The following is a 17365-nucleotide window of genomic DNA, read 5'->3' as shown; positions in this document are numbered from 1 at the left end:
TGGGGGTCCATGGTGGCCCAGGAAGCATGGGATTGGCCCCCTAATACCAGAGTTGGATTTGGGGGACAGTTCCATGATCTTAGACACCTTACATGGCCATATTCAGAGTTACCATTGTGAAGCTACATATAGGTATTGACCTATATGTAGTGCATATGTGTAATAGTATCCCCGCACTCACAAAGTCTGGGGACTTGGCCCTGGACAGCGTGGGAACACCTTTGCTAGTGCAATGGTGCCCTCACACTTAGTAACTTTGCACCTAGCCTTCAGTAAATGAAGGTTAGACATATAGGTGGCTCATAAGTTAGTTAAGTGCAGTGAAAATGCCTGTGAAATAGTGTGTGCACTATTTCACGCAGGCTGCAGTGGCAGTCCTGAAGAAGGGTTTGTCTGAGCTCCTTATGGGTGGCAAAAGAAATGCTGCAGCATAAGGATCTCCTTGAACCCCAATGCCCTGGGTATCTAGGTACCATATCCTAATGGCTTATAAGGGGGGTCCAGTGTGCCAACTGGAATTGGAATATGAAGTCATTAAACTATAGTGACTAATTTGGAAGCAGAGAGAGCATGAGCACTGAAGTTCTGGTTAGCAGAACTTCAGTGACACAGTTAAGCACTACTGACAACACACACATTAGGCCACAAACTATGAGCACTGGGGTCCTGGCCAGCAGGATCCCAGTGAGACAGGCAAAACAGACTGACATACAGGCATAAATTGGGGGTAACATGCCAAGACAAATGGTAATAATCCTACAGCAGTGGAAAGAAATGGAGACAAATGTGGATTAGTAGGGGTATTAAGTGTTAGAAATTGGGTCTTTGGTTGGCAGTCAGGTTGGCCCTTGTCCAGGCAAGGCCCCTAATTCTATTCTGGGCAAAGGAGAAACACAACTGGTTAACTCCCACTCATCCCCTTGGTAGCTTGCCACGAGCGAAAAGGCTTAACCCAGAGACAATGTGTAAAGTATTTGTACCAACACACACAATAATACAGTAAAATCACTACACAATGACTCAACACCAGGTTAGAAAAATAGCCAATGTTTATCTGAGCAAAACAAGACCAAAAAGACACGAATCCAACATACACAAGCAAAGTTATTAATTTTTAAAGGATTAAACTTTAAAATAGCTATTAAAAACACAAATGCTTCGAATGGGTGATATCACGGCATTGAGACTGAGTCATTCCCAACAATCCAATGCCAATGGCGTTGGTCACGGAGTCAAACGGACTCCCAGGTACAGAACCTTGTGAAAATGAGGAAACAAGCCAGTGCGCTGAGTCTGCATCCTGGCTCTACTGGATCCAAGGCTGCGTTGGTTCCGGTGCTGCAGATCAAAGGAGTGAAGGCGTCAGGTCCTTTCTGTGGAGCGGTGGAGGTCAGGCGGCATTGATGCAAAACGTTGGCTTCACGCACTTCCACTGAGTCGATATCCAGCGGTCACGGTGTGGTGTGGTGACTTCAAAGGAGTCACAGACTTCAGTGAGGCTGCAGCTGCATCGGGCCTGCAGGGTCGTCACATTCCAGCAAGGACCATGGCTTCGGTTGCAGGCGGCGTCACAGGATTCATCAGCGGCGTCAGTCCGGAGTCGTCCGAAGTGTGTTTCCTTGGATCTTCTTGATTTTCCACCAGATTCTCTTTTCAAGGGCCCACGGACTGGATTAGGCACCATTTGGCAGGGAAGGAGTCTCAGCAGAGAGTCCAGGTACTGGCAGAGAAAGTCTTTGATGGCCCTGAAACTTCAGAGCAGGGGGCAAGCTCAGTCTGAGCCCTTGGAGATTCTTCTCAAGCAGGAATATACCACAAAGTCCAGTCTTTGTCCCCTTTCACAGGGAGAAGCAGCAACTGCAGGATTACCTAACAAAGCACGGTCACAGGCAGGAGCAGCACGCATCCTACACTCTAAAGCACTTCTCCTTGGCAGAAGTTGCTCTTGGTTCCAGAAGTGAATCTTGAAGAAATCTAAAAATCTGGGGTTTTGGTCCACTACTACTGCCTTTGAAGTAGGCAAACTTCAAAGGAAAGTCTCTCTTGTTCACAAGATCCTGCCTTGCCTAGGCCTGGCCCCATACACACACCAGGGGATTGGAGTCTGTACTGTGAGGGCAGGCAGAGCCCATTCAGGTGTAAGTGACCACTCCTCCCTCCACACTAGCTCAGGTGGCTCATCAGGATATGCAGGCTACATCCTAGCTCCCTTTGTGTCACTGTCTAGAGGGGATTCACAAACAGCTCAACTGTCAGTCTAACCCAAACAGTGAATACACAAACAGGCAGTATCACAGAATGGTTTAAGCAAGAAAAGGCCCACTTTCTAAAAGTAGAATTTTCAAACAGACCATTTAAAAAATAACTTTACCAAAAGATGTATTTTTGAATTGTGAGTTCAGAGCCATAAACTCTACATCTATATCTGCTCCGAAAGGGAAACTGCACTTAAAATGTATTTAAAGGCAGCCCCCCTTTTAACCTGTGAGAGAGATAGGCCTTGCAACACTGAAAACCGAATTTGGCAGTATTTCACTGTTAAGGCATGTAAAACACATCAGTACGTGTCCCACCATTAACATATACTGCACCCTGTCCATGGGGCTAACTAGGGCCTACCTCAGGGGTGCATTACATGTATAAAAAGGGAAAGTTTGGGCCTGGCAAGTGGGTACACTTGCAGGTCGAACTGCACACACAGACACTACAGTGGAAGGACTGAGCCATTTTTACAAGGCTACTCATGTGGGTGGCGCAATCAGTGCTGCTGGCCCAGTAGTAGCATTTGATTTACAGGCCCTGGGCACCTCTAGTGCACTTTACTAGGGACTTACTAGTAAATCAAATATGCCAATCATGGAAAATCCAATAACACATGCAATTTTCACAGGGGGCACTTGGACTTTAGCACTGGTCAGCAGTGAACTATAAACAGATCAATTATGGACGGTGCCCCACACTAAACAATATAAAGGAGTCAGAATAATTAGTATCAGTCCATTCAAGTCTTCTCTTTATTCTTCTTTTCTTTAAAATTAGCAAACATTCAGGGCAGAAACAGCCAACATGTTTCGTCCGTACAACAGGACTTCTTCAGGGCTGTAATACAAATTCCTTATAGTACAAACAGAAATATATTTACAAAGACATATTGAACACCACATACATAATTCACTTAATACCTGTCAGAATACAATAAGGGCAAGGGAAAAGTGCAATAAAAGAAGGACAAACATAAGTACAAAAATAGGAATAAATACAAACAATATAAACGTCACATCTTGGGAATATACTTAAAAATTATTATACACCGAACCAATCTTCAGCTTGAGCGATGGTGTTGATATTAAATGTATTTTCAAAAATTATTTTAATTGTACCCAAAGGAATAATGGGGCATAATGAATTAAGTCATAGGTAGTCTGCAACAACTAATTAATAGTGACGAATTGGCAAGTTTTTACGAACCTAGAGCAAATAATAACAAAGATATTCCTAAAAAGTGTTCATTTTTCCATTCCTAAACACACCTTCAGAAAAGTTCAGCTAATTATTTATACATTACAACCTATAAACACAAGCAAGAACCAAAAATAGAATTCATTTTAAGATAATCATCACTCATTTGTGCCAAACCCCATAGCCATGGTATAACGATGTGTAGAGAGTTTAACATACCTATTTGGATTAATCAGCGATATCCTGGAAAGTGTTCATATTTTAAATAAAGCATCCAATGCATTCAGTATCAGAACCTAATATAAGATAGAAAACTATAACATATCCAAGAAAACTAATAGGCACATTAGAAACAACATCATTTTGAAAGGAGGCTCACAATTATCAATAGTGCAATAATTATCTTTTAAAACCCATCTTTAGGATTGAAATCACACTGGTGATTGTCTCAATTACTTTAACATTCCAAAGTGGTCAAACTGTTTGGTGTAATTTATTATAATTCTGTTCATTTCAACCCACTAGGGGAAACACAACTGTTCCATTCAGTCGACAAAAGAATTTGATATCTCTGAAATTATATAGCGGCCATTTTAGAATGGAATCCTTTGATTGAGAGCTATATAATGCCTCAAGGATGAATATCAAAAACCTGCCTACCATGGTAGACAAAAAATAATAGATAAGCTGAAGTATTTACTGAGCCCAAATCATAAAGCTAACGCATCAGCAATCACCCACAATTCCAAATCAATACTGATCGTCGCCCACTGGCAATAATGTCACTATTTTAATTTAATAAGCCCATAAAGATTTAGATGTCTTTAACATTGTAATATATGATATGGATGTCAATCTAAGCCCCCTAGTAATAACAAGACTGTTTTATTTGATCTACAAAAAACTTCACTATATCTGAAACTGTGTGGCGGCCATCTTGGAATGGAGTTTGTCGATTGAACACTATATTATACCGAAATGAAAAACCTGAATTGTCAATTGAACCCAAATTTAAAGCTCCTGCCTCACCAATTACCCCAATGCAAAACTGGAGGTGTAACGCCCATATTGTAACATTACAAAGTGGTTAGTTGTGTCTTTGTTACTACAAATAACGGCACCATCTTAGAGTATATATATGCACCTCATGTGAAATAAACCACTGTGGACCACTGAAATGTACCACTGTGTTGCCCCTGAGAGAGCGTAGTTTATATAATCTATATTAACATAAAATGTTTATGGATTAGTGTGTGATAATGCCGCATAGAAACTGTATTAGTAACTTGCTTAAACGTGCACCTGAAATGTGACCACGGGGAGTGGCCGTCAATGTATACGTAGACTAATAATGATGATTAAAATGTTATATAGAAATACATTGAATACGTTTATGCTAATTAGCAATAATTGTGTTCTTGAATTTGTGCTGAAATCCTTATAGGCCTTAAGTTAGCATGAGTCGAAGCTTAGCTGTTTGGCTCTCATATTAAATGTATTTTTCCTATCTTGCAGTGTGCTGACTCACAAAAGGACATGACCCTGTGTGTGTTTTTTCCTTCGAACTAAAAGATGAATGTAACCATGCTAGATCCATTCTCATACATTCTTCATTGCTTGTAGGATGATATTAAAACAAAATGAAACAGTGTAGATTAATGTAATGTACAAGGTCATTCAAATAGGTGAAGACAATGGAGTTACTGACCAACAAATGTTACAGAAAGATGAAATCATACCGGACGTGCCACGTCTGAAGACGTCAATTATGGAGAACAATCAAAGACTTGTAAAATAATATGGGGTGAAGAGTTAGGTGACATAATGTGTTTTCTGATAGGTTAAAGATAGTGGGGTATAACAAATGTCCAATAGAATTTTGGGTGAATGTACAACGAATAAGGGATAAAAACCCATGTCACAGGGAGTCATTTAGGTGGGTTAGGGAATGCTATTGATTTTATCCTGAAACTCTGTCACTCTATTTGGTGACTTGTTGGTTTACTTAAAACCAACCTCGCCCTTAGAATTGTCCATTTTACACTTTACCTCCCTATGAGGGAAGTGCCCTTTTTGCCCCGGAGCTGAGTTCTGACAGATGGCGATTGACTGATGTCCTGAAGACGAATACTGAATCCGTGTGCTCACCTAATCTTTGGAGGGTAATTATGACAATGCATTTGTAATTTGTCTGTTTGCTTTTCCTTTCTAGGTACCAACTGCTTACTTTTGACAGAGACCATAGCTAGATGTTTTCCAAATTGGTGTTCTAAATTGTTTTGCATGAAGCCCAACATGCGGATGCTAATCAGTGGTTAGGACAGGTGTTCACCAAACTGATGCAAATAGACAAACGACCGAATCTATGCTTTGTTGAACTGATGCGTTTTTGATACTCTGCTAAATTGATCTATGTTCACGCTGTGTTACATTCTGATGTTTGTGATTCTCGCTCTAATGAAATCTTACCAAAGTTGCCATATCGTGACTATGCTTTTATGTTTCTTGGTTTTGAGATTGACACACCTGCTATTAGATTTGTAACCAATAGGGAATAAAACCCATAAAATTCTACTAAACTTGTGTGGTTATTCATGACTGAAAGGTCATGGTAGTGTTTTGAATTTATTAATGACTTTGACTAAAGTGAAATGTATTGTTGTGATAAATATTGATGACATCATAGACGTATTGATTGACATATTTATTAGCTATGTTGTCCTAAGGTGTCTCTCAACTGGGTCAAAAGATTCATTGGCCTAAAACGATTCCTGATGTGTAATAAATTATCATAAAGGGACGCGTTATCAGTTCTGGTAGCAGAGCGACGGTTTGGCCCTTTGGGGCCCTGAGACGGAGAATCATTGTTTAAATTGTTTTTTTTTTCTGAGATGATGCAAATTGGAGGTATGATGTGTTTCTAAATTCACCATGACTTTCCTGGGATCTCTGAGCATGCCTAAATGAGTTGGGAATGTTCTCGGCGTTCTAGTATGTGTGGTATAAGATTTGCGCTTGCTCAGCTTATGCATTTTTGCAGGTGAATTGTGAAGTTTGTGTGTATCTAGGTCAGGTAAATGTTGTTTTAGTAGGAGTGGGCATACTCCGTAGTATGATAGTAGGGAAGTTGGCATACTTCATATGAGTGTGGCGCTTTGTGCTAAAAAATTATCCACTTGGTTGGTTGTTCATGCACGGACCCTTCGTGGTCTAAGATTCCGGAGTATATTGACAAGTGTAGGAGACACTTGGGTTTATGTTGTAATTTGTGCGGTTTAATTTGGTCAATCGGGCGTGGTTGACAAGTCGAATTTGAGTCAAATTGTATGTGTGAAACCTTCGATGGAGATTTGGCAAGTTCTAAAGTGCACTAGGACAAACCATTGACAAGTCGAGAGTAGGATTTGCGGGTCGAATTCTGCTTGCCGGTGCGGGAACTAAGAAGGAGAGAGTAGCGGTCGAGGCTTCAAGTGAAATCTCTGTAAAGTTCTGAAGCAAATGTGCTACCTTTCCTGTAGTAAACCGGCAAATTTGTGTTGTTGTTGTTGTTAAGGTGCTCACAGTAATTTCTGCATCAGTTTGGTGTGAATTCAGTGAGGGGCAGACAAGCCGCAAGACTTTGTCAGCTGCCGTATGTGAGTGTGAGGTCAGTAGTGCCGCGCTGAGATAGGCCAGTTGTCGAGAGGGGTGCGCACGGATTGGCTGCCGTCCGTGAGAGGCAATAGGTTGAGAAAGGTGGGTGAAGAGTGTCCTGGGAATTAAAGTCACTTTCTGATTAAATACAACAAGGGAAAAGATGCAAAGATGAATTTTGTCAAAGCTTTTAAGAGTGCTCTGAAAGGAGACGTATACATTATGGCGAGTGAAGGGGAGCCTACACCGCCTGAGGGTACTCCAGCTTATATAGTCATGGAGGAAAAAGGTGTTGCACCTTGTTTATGGATGAAACAGAGGCACAAATTGACAGAAAAAGAGGGATATTTGGCGTTCCCATAGCATGGTACATTCAATACGAGAGTTCTAGAGAATTTAAGGTGGATGTTAAGTGTACAGAAGCCACCTCCGAGGCCAGCTCAATACGAGGCTTTAACAATTTGGGATTTAATGGCTATTAAACAGCGACAAGAAAAATTTCAAAGGAGAATAAAAAGGGCAGAAAACACTTTAGCTGAGGCTAGATGGGACAACAAGAGTAAAATGTGGAGACGGGGAATAGTTGACGGATTAAAATTGTTCCCAGCAAAAACACATGGAGATGAGACGCAGGGGAAGAAAGCTACCTGTAAGACATACAAGGACTCTAGTAAGCCTAAAGAGACTAAGAGATCTTGGGAAGAAGAAGATGATTCAGATAACGAAGAATTTTTAAATCAGTTATTGCATGATCGCCCGCCACCTTATGCGGTAAGCGACAATGGGGGTCATTCTGACCTCGGCGGTAAAAGCCGCTTACCGCCGGTCAGAAGGCCGCCACAATACCGCCGCGGCCGCGGTCAGCCGCCACGGACATTCTGACCCACAACTGCAAAACCTCCAAAAATCCGCCCTCCACTGCAGTCCGCCACATCAGCGGCCAGCGGTAAACTGGAGAAGACCAAACCTCCACCGCCACGCCAACAGAAATACGCCCATCCCATTATGACCCGCAAATCCACGCGGCGGTCATTCAACCGCGGTATTCCATTGGTGGTACACACCGCCGCGGTCAAAATACACACACCTTTACAAACCCCTACCACATTGGACAATTTGAAAGGCACACACCTGAAACACATACACACACCACTCCCACACATCCAATACCATATAAAACACACACCAACATCACCCACAAACCCCTACCAACAAAAACCAGAGACGAAGGAGAGAGAGACACATCAGAGAATAGAGAGCCAGACACACAGAGGCACACCACAACATCACACACACCACATAGAAGCACAAAGCACCACACACCAACACACACATCATCACATACACCACCCCACACCTCATACACACCACCCCATGGCACCACAAAGGCACCCACGCTTTTCGGACCAAGAACTCCGGGTCATGGTGGAGGAAATTATAAGAGTGGAACCCCAGCTCTTCGGCACACAGGTGCAGCACACCACGATAGCTAGGAAGGCGGAGCTCTGGCAGCGGATCGTGGACAGGGTCAACGCGGTGGGACAGCATCCCAGAAATAGGGACGACATCCGCAAACGATGGAACGACCTACGGGGGAAGGTGCGATCGATGGTCTCGCGACACAACATCGCAGTGCAGAAGACTGGCGGGGGACCCCCACCCACTCCACCCGAATTCACAGCATGGGAGCAAGAGGTACTAAACATCCTGCATCCTGATGGCCTCGCTGGAGTACACGGAGGAATGGACTCTGGTAAGTACAAGCCCAACCACTTCACCCCCCCCAGCATGCTAACCCCCACCCTCACCCCCAACCCCCCAGCACACATCCTCCCTGAGAATGTCTCTCCAGCACAACCCACCCAACACCAACCCCTGCATGCCATCCCCAAACTATGGACACCCATCACCTAAGTATGACCACTGCACATACCCATCCCCCCCCCACAAAACACCCTCACAACACCTCCCCCAAGGGAATGCCAGCACTGGGGGACAAGGGCACCCATAAAACGCAAGCTAATGCACACACAGAAACAATAACCATACCCTCTTACCCCATGCAGGACCCAAACGACAACACACTGGTCAGGAGGGACCAGAAATGTCCATCCCACCCCCGGAACAGGCCCCTAGTGATGACAGCAGCTCTGTCGACCTGGACCCTGATGACCAGCCCGGACCATCGGGGACCTCTGGGCAGTCGGTTCCCCTCACCCAGACACAGGCCACTGCAGACCCAACCCCCTCTGGGAACAACAGCACAGCTCCCACCCAGCGGGCCCATGCCTCTGTCTCTAGGACAGGTCAAGCAGCGGTGTGTCTACCACTACAGGGCACCCAGGGTAACCCACCAACCCAACAACAACAGGGACCTGGGGGCAGTGGGAGTGGGCACACCGTCCAGGGGACAGAGGCCAAGGGAAACAGGGCAACTCGGAGGGCTGCTGTGCGACAGGGGGGGAGGAGAGGCCCAGGGAACCCACTCTCCAAGAGGCCCTCACCACCATCATGGCAGCCTACCACCACTCACAAGAGACGATGGCGATGGTACTGGGTACTGGCCAGGTTCCAGGAGATCCAGGCACAGCAGGAGCAACGCTACATGGGGTTCAGCGACCAACTCACCAACATCTCAACCGCTATGGGGAGCATAGTCCAGGCCCTGAACCGTATAGAGGACACGTTTCGGGACCATGTGGCATCACACAGGGCCCCTGTCACTAGCCAGGAACAGGAACAGCCTACCACCTCCGCCGGCGCTAGTGGACAGGAGGCCCCACCACAACGACAGCCCACCAGAACCCCACCTCCTGCTGAACAACAACCACCCCGCAAAAGGAGCCTGAGATCAAAAAAACCGACAGAGTAGGATGTCAAGACCCCCGCCAGCATCACATACCCCCTGAAGTCCTCCCACTGTTCAACATTGCCACCCTGTCAAACCTTAAACTGCCCCTGCTCCATCCTGCCACAGGCATATGGACAATGCACCTGTCAGACTGAGAACTGGACTCTGCCATGGACATTACTCCACCCCCACCCATCACTGTTTCACTATCATGTACCAATATCTATGCACTAATAATAAATCACACATTGCACTGAAATCAATCAGGACTCAGCCTGTCTTATTTACAAATGTATGACACATTACATATCAATTACGTATTTTTAACATTGTGAATTACACATACCGAGGTAACTTAGCATTAGTCCATGGGCCAACCAAGGCGAGGTCACGCAGTGGCTCATACAGCACAGAAAAGGGAAGGGAAAATCAAACCTCATGTTTATAGTTCTGGGGGGAAATCGACAAAGTTGAGATGCAGGAGGCTTTCAGGAAATGTAAAATGGCATGGGTGATTATTACCTGTGTGCTACTGAAAATACTGTTCTATTACTCTGTCCCTGTTGTCTGTGTCGTCCTCTGAGTCTTCCTCCTCTTCACTCTCCGCAGGCTCCACAGCTGCTTCAACACCACCATCTGCACCATCCTCCTGCAGGAAAGGAACCTGACGTCGCAATGCCAGATTGTGAAGCATACAGCAGGCCACGATGATATGGCACACCTTCTTTGGTGAGTACATCAGGGATCCCCCTGTCATATGCAGGCACCTAAACCTGGCCTTCAGGAGGCCAAAGGTCCTTTCGATGATCCTCCTAGTTCGCCCATGGGCCTCATTGTACCGTTCCTCTGCCCTGGTCCGGGGAGTCCTCACTGGGGTCAGTAGCCAAGGCAGGTTGGGGTAACCAGAGTCACCAATTAGCCACACACGTTGTCTCTGTAGCTGCTCCATCACATAGGGGATGCTGCTATTTCGCATAACATACGCGTCATGCACTGACCCTGGGAACTTGGCATTTACATGGGAGATGTACTGGTCAGCCAAACAGACCACCTGCACATTCATCGAATGATAATTTTTCCTGTTTCTGTACACCTGCTCATCGTCTTTTGGGGGTACCAAAGCCACATGGGTCCCATCAATGGCACCAATGATGTTGGGGATATGTCCAAGGGCATAGAAATCACCCTTCACTGTAGGCAAGTCACCCTCCTCTGGGAAAATGATGTAGCTCCGCATGAGTTTCATCAGGGCAGACAACACTCTGCTCAAAATCTTTGAAAACATAGGCTGAGACATTCCAGATGACATGGCCAATGTTGTCTGGAATGACCCACTTGCCAAAAAATGGAGGACTGACAAAACCTGCACCAGAGGGGGAATCCCTGTGGGTTGGCGGATGGGGGACATCAGGGCTGGCTCCAGCTGGGCACACAGTTCATGGATAGTGGCACGGTCAAGTCTGTATCGAAGTATTATATGGCGTTCTTCCATTGTCGACAGGTCCACCAGCGGTCGGTACACGCGAGGATTCGTCCTTCTCCTCGCAAGTCCCAGCGGACGGTGCCTAGGAAGGACAACATGGAGCACAGAGTCAAGCAAACCACAGGTACGTACAGACAGCTTGCACAGTTAAAGAATGGCAATGGGTTGAAAGGCGTGTATGTGTGGCAATGCAAGGCCTAGGCCTGTGTGTCGCAGTCAAAATTAAGCCATGTAGGCCCTTGAAATGGCGGCTGCCTGACCTGTGAAGTGGGACAATGGGATGTGAGGTCAATGCGCTGGCGTGGCGGTAGGCGGTCGAAGACCGCGGCGCAAAGCCGCATTGGTTAACATTGAACCCTATGGGTTTCAGGAGCCAATGACGAGGTTCGCCGGCGGTCGCGGTACGCACCGCCGCGGTACGCACCGCCGCGGGTGTGACCGCCATTTCCTAGCTGATTGATCACTCGAGACCTGATCATCCACAGGAGAGGACCTATACTGCAAGTGCTGCTGTGACCTCGGTCTGGAAGTGACAATGGCTGCTGCGACTGGGGAAAGGGCCCCTGCCTTCACGTCTGAAGAGTTGGAGAAGCTCGTGGATGGGGTCCTCCCCCAGTATGCGCTACTCTACGGTCCTCCAGACCAACAAGTGAGTACACCGGGTGCACATGGAATGGGCTATGCCTGTGTGGATTGGGGTGGATGTAAGTTGGTGGGGTGGGGGGCGAATGAGGAGTGCAACGCACGACAGATGAGAGCATGTGCCATATTGCAAAGTTGGTGGGGGGGGGCCAATCACATCTAACATGCAGGTCATTGATGATTTCCTCCTTTCCACCCTGTACATGTCAAATAGGTCAGCGCCCATCAGAAGATCGAGATTTGGCGTGCCATCGCCAAGGAAGTCCGGAACTTGGGGGTCCACAACAGACGGGGCACCCACTGCCGCAAGAGGTGGGAGGACATCCGCCGCGGAACAAGGAAGACCGCAGAAACACTGCTGGGGATGGCCTCCCAACCTAGGAGGGGTGCCAGTCGCACCATGACCCCCCTGATGTCCCGGATCCTGGCGGTGGCCTACCCTGAATTGGATGGGCGCTTTAAGACATCACAGCAGACACAAGGGGGTGAGTATCAGCACATTCTCCTATCTTTCTGCGCAGTGGAGGCGTCTGGGTGGGGGAGGAGGGCTGTGGGTGACATTAGGCCAGGGCGCTTTCTGTAGTGTAGTCCTCTTCCTTAGGCATGGCCCTGTGCCCCCGGCCCCCACTTCTGTAGGGTGACAAGTACAGCCATTGATGGACCAGCATCACCCATGTGCGCGTTTGACGTCTCTTGGCCTGTTGTCCTAGTCAGTAGTACTGAGTAGTGTACCCCGAATGCGCGGCTTAGTGCATGAGACTCCAGTGTCTGTCCTCTCCGCCAACGGTGTTGACATTGCATGCACTCAACCTGGTCTTCTTTTTTCTCCCCCCACCCTTTCTCTTCATCTTCTTGTGCATGTGTGCATTAGCATCATCAGGCGGAGGAGATTTGGCATCGGAGCACGATGGAGCTGCAGGACACAAGGCCCCGGTGGGCCCAGGAACAGACACCGAGGGCACCAGTGATCCGGAGGGCGTGGGGAGCACCACAACGGGGACCGGTGGTGAGACCAGCGACTCAGACACGTCCTCGGATGGGTGCTCCCTAGCGGTGGCGGCAACATCCGGGCCCCCCGCCTCTACAGGTACAGCCGCCACCCAGCGCACCAGCACCGCCCTCCCAGCAGCCCCTCAGCCTACGCTCCGTGCCCGCTCGCCCAGGAAGGCGCGCGTCTCCTTCTCCCCAGGCACCTCAGCCCCTGCCCCTGTTGCCCCTGCTGCCCTCAGTGCGGAGCTCATTGACCTGGTGAGGACGCTCATTGTTGGGCAGACTACCCTTTTGAATGCCATCCAGGGTGTGCAAAGGGAGGTGCAACAGAGCAATGCGTACCTGGAGGGCATTCATTCGGGTCAGACTGCCCATCAACGAGCGTTCACTGCTCTGGCCTCAGCACTGACGGCAGCCATTGTCCCTGTTTCCAGCCTCCCTCTTCTGACGGCCTCCAGCCTGTCTCTGTCTCCTGTTCCTCAGCCTATCCCATCCACACCATCAGACCAGCCTGCACACACCTCAACACCCAAGAGCAGCTCATCCAGACACAAGCACCACAGATCCCACAAACACTCACCCAAGCAACACACAGATGCAGACATTCCAGCAGTCACAACCACCTCTGTGTCCCCCTCCTCCTCGTCTCCCTCCTCCCTCCCTGTGACGTCTACACTCACACCTGCATGCACCCCAACATCAGCCAGTGCTTCCATCACCACCTCACCCTCCAGTACAGTCCACACTCGTGCATTCACCACCCCCACTGCCATTTACACGTCCCCTGTGTCCTCTCCCACTGTGTCTGTCACCCCCTCTTCCAAGACACACAAACGCAGGCAGCCACCCACCCAACAGCCATCCACCTCACGTCAGCCTACAGCACCAGCACCTTCACCCAATGACAGCACACCTGACTCTCCTACAACCACATCTTCTTCCTCCACTCCCATCACCACTTCTCCTACCCTTTACCTTGGACCTAAAAAGCTTTTCATGGCTAATCTTAACCTCTTTCCCTCCGATGAGCTCCCCCCTCCATCTGCAAAGAGTCCCAAGAGCACCGCAGCCACCACCAGCCCAGCTTCGAGTGTCACTGTTGTGCATGGGTTCTGGAGTCCACCCTTTGCGAGCAGTGACACATCGATCAGCAGCAAGAACACGTCCAGCCCCCCCCCCCCGGCAAGAGGACCCGCAAAAACAAGGGCCGCCGTGCGAGGACTGACAGGGCTGCCCCCAAGGAGCAATGTGCGGCCACTTCACCAGCCACACCATATAGGGGAGGCAAGGGCCGAGAGCCCCGTCAAAGGAGCGGAAGGGCAGCAGGAGCGCGGAGAAGGTGGACCCCACATGTCACATCCCAGCTGGGAAGGAGGACACTAAAGAGGCCAGGAGTCCGTCCCCGAAGGGTCCAGAAACGTCACGGTCCGAGGGCGACTGAGCAGGGAGTGCAGCACAGGTCTGGCTCCCTTGACCTGCTGGATGAGCACCGCTGAAGAGGGCCCGCGGTGCAGAAGAGCACCGCTGAACAGGGCCCGCGGTGCAGAAGAGCACCGCTGAAGAGGGCCCGCCGTGCAGAAGAGCACCGCTGAACAGGGCCCGCGGTGCAGTAGAGCACCGCTGAAGAGGGCCCCGCCGTGAAGAGAGGCACCGCTGAAGAGGGCCCGCGGTGCAGAAGAGCACCGCTGAACAGGGCCCTGCCGTGCAGAAGAGCACCGCTGAACAGGGCCCCACCGTGAAGATAGGCACCGCTGAAGAGGGCCTGCGGTGCAGAAGAGCACCGCTGAACAGGGCCCGCCGTGCAGAAGAGCACCGATGAAGAGGGCCTCGCCGTGAAGATAGGCACCGCTGAAGAGGGCCCGCGGTGCAGAAGAGCACCGCTGAACAGGGCCCGCGGTGCAGAAGAGCACCGCTGAACAGGGCCCGCCGTGCAGAAGAGCACCGCTGAAGAGGGCCCGCCGTGCAGAAGAGCACCGCTGAAGAGGGCCCGCGGTGCAGAAGAGCACCGCTGAACAGGGCCCCGCCGTGCAGAAGAGCACCGCTGAACAGGGCCCCGCCGTGAAGATAGGCACCGCTGAAGAGGGCCCGCCGTGCAGAAGAGCACCGCTGAACAGGGCCCGCCGTGCAGTAGAGCACCGCTGAAGAGGGCCCCGCCGTGAAGATAGGCACCACTGAAGAGGGCCCCACCATCTCAAGCACCGCTCCGCTGGGCCCTTCATCTCAAGCACCGCTCCGCTGGGCAACGCCATCTCAAGCACCGCTCCGCTGGGCACCGCCATCTCAAGCACCGCTTCGCTGGGCCCTTCTTCTCAAGCACCGCTCCGCTGGGCACCGCCGTCTCAAGCACCGCTCCGCTGGGCCCTTCTTCTCAAGCACCGCTCCGCTGGGCCCTTCTTCTCAAGCACCGCTCCGCTGGGCACCGCCATCTCAAGCACCGCTCCGCTGGGCCCTTCTTCTCAAGCACCGCTCCGCTGGGCACCGCCGTCTCAAGCACCGCTCCGCTGGGCCCTTCTTCTCAAGCACCGCTCCGCTGGGCCCTTCTTCTCAAGCACCGCTCCGCTGGGCCCTTCTTCTCAAGCACCGCTCCGCTGGGCCCTTCTTCTCAAGCACCGTTCCGCTGGGCACCGCCGTCTCAAGCACCGCTCCGCTGGGCACCGCCGTCTCAAGCACCGCTCCGCTGGGCCCTTCTTCTCAAGCACCGCTCCGCTGGGCCCTTCTTCTCAAGCACCGCTCCGCTGGGCACCGCCGTCTCAAGCACCGCTCCGCTGGGCCCTTCTTCTCAAGCACCGCTCCGCTGGGCCCTTCTTCTCAAGCACCGCTCCGCTGGGCCCTTCTTCTCAAGCACCGCTCCGCTGGGCCCTTCTTCTCAAGCACCGTTCCGCTGGGCACCGCCGTCTCAAGCACCGCTCCGCTGGGCACCGCCGTCTCAAGCACCGCTCCGCTGGGCCCTTCTTCTCAAGCACCGCTCCGCTGGGCCCTTCTTCTCAAGCACCGCTCCGCTGGGCACCGCCGTCTCAAGCACCGCTCCGCTGGGCCCTTCTTCTCAAGCACCGCTCCGCTGGGCCCTTCTTCTCAAGCACCGCTCCGCTGGGCACCGCCGTCTCAAGCACCGCTCCGCTGGGCACCGGCGTCTCAAGCACCGCTCCGCTGGGCCCTTCTTCTCAAGCACCGCTCCGCTGGGCCCTTCTTCTCAAGCACCGCTCCGCTGGGCCCTTCTTCTCAAGCACCGCTCCGCTGGGCACCACCGCCTCAAGCACCGCTCCGCTGGGCCCTTCTTCTCAAGCACCGCTCCGCTGTGCACCGCCATCTCAAGCACCGCTCCGCTGGGCCCTTCTTCTCAAGCACCGCTCCGCTGGGCCCTTCTTCTCAAGCACCGCTCCGCTGGGCACCGCCATCTCAAGCACCGCTCCGCTGGGCACCGCCGTCTCAAGCACCGCTCCGCTGGGCACCGCCGTCTCAAGCACTGCTCCGCTGGGCACCGCCGTCTCAAGCACTGTTTATGGTTCACTGTGCCCACCATGCCTCCTCCTTGACCAGTGGAGACTGTCATCCACCTGATGGACTGTGGCTTTGCACTCCCCAGGATGGTACAGTGGGCAGCCCACCCACTGTAGAGACATTGAGAGACTGTGGCTTTGCACTCCCCAGGATGGTACAGTGGGCAGCCCACCCACTGTAGAGACATTGAGAGACTGTGGCTTGGCACTCCCCAGGATGGTACAGTGGGCAGCCCACCCACTGTAGAGACATTGAGAGACTGTGGCTTGGCACTCCCCAGGATGGTACAGTGGGCAGCCCACCCACTGTAGAGACATTGAGAGACTGTGGCTTTGTTTTCCCCAGGATGGTACAGTGGGCAGCCCACCCACTGTAGAGACATTGAGAGACTGTGGCTTTGCACTCCCCAGGATGGTACAGTGGGCATGGTGGCTCCTCGTGGATCTGGCGTCGTGGACTCATGTGGCTGTGGTGCCCCCCCCTTCCCTTCCCCCTGAGGTGCCTGTAGTTTTTACATCTGATGCCCCTGCAGTGTTCTCTCCAAAGGACTCAGGTCTCCTGTGTGGGCTTTGCCCTTGTTTCTCAAAACTTTGGCCCACGGACATGATGAATTCGTAGGATGTGCAGGACTTGTTACTTCAGTTATACACTGATGTGTATATCATTTGTTTTCTTGTAAATATCTTTCATGGTTGTACGATAATTTTCAGGAGCTTTTTTGTACATAAATATTTATTCCAAATTTGATTATGTCATAGCATTTTTCAGGGGTGTTTGGGTGGTGTCACTGTGACTTGTTGCTCTGCATT

The sequence above is a fragment of the Pleurodeles waltl genome, chromosome 11 (genome assembly GCF_031143425.1).
Source record: "Pleurodeles waltl isolate 20211129_DDA chromosome 11, aPleWal1.hap1.20221129, whole genome shotgun sequence".
Lineage (NCBI taxonomy): Eukaryota > Metazoa > Chordata > Amphibia > Caudata > Salamandridae > Pleurodeles > Pleurodeles waltl.
This window is presented reverse-complemented; position numbering follows the sequence as displayed.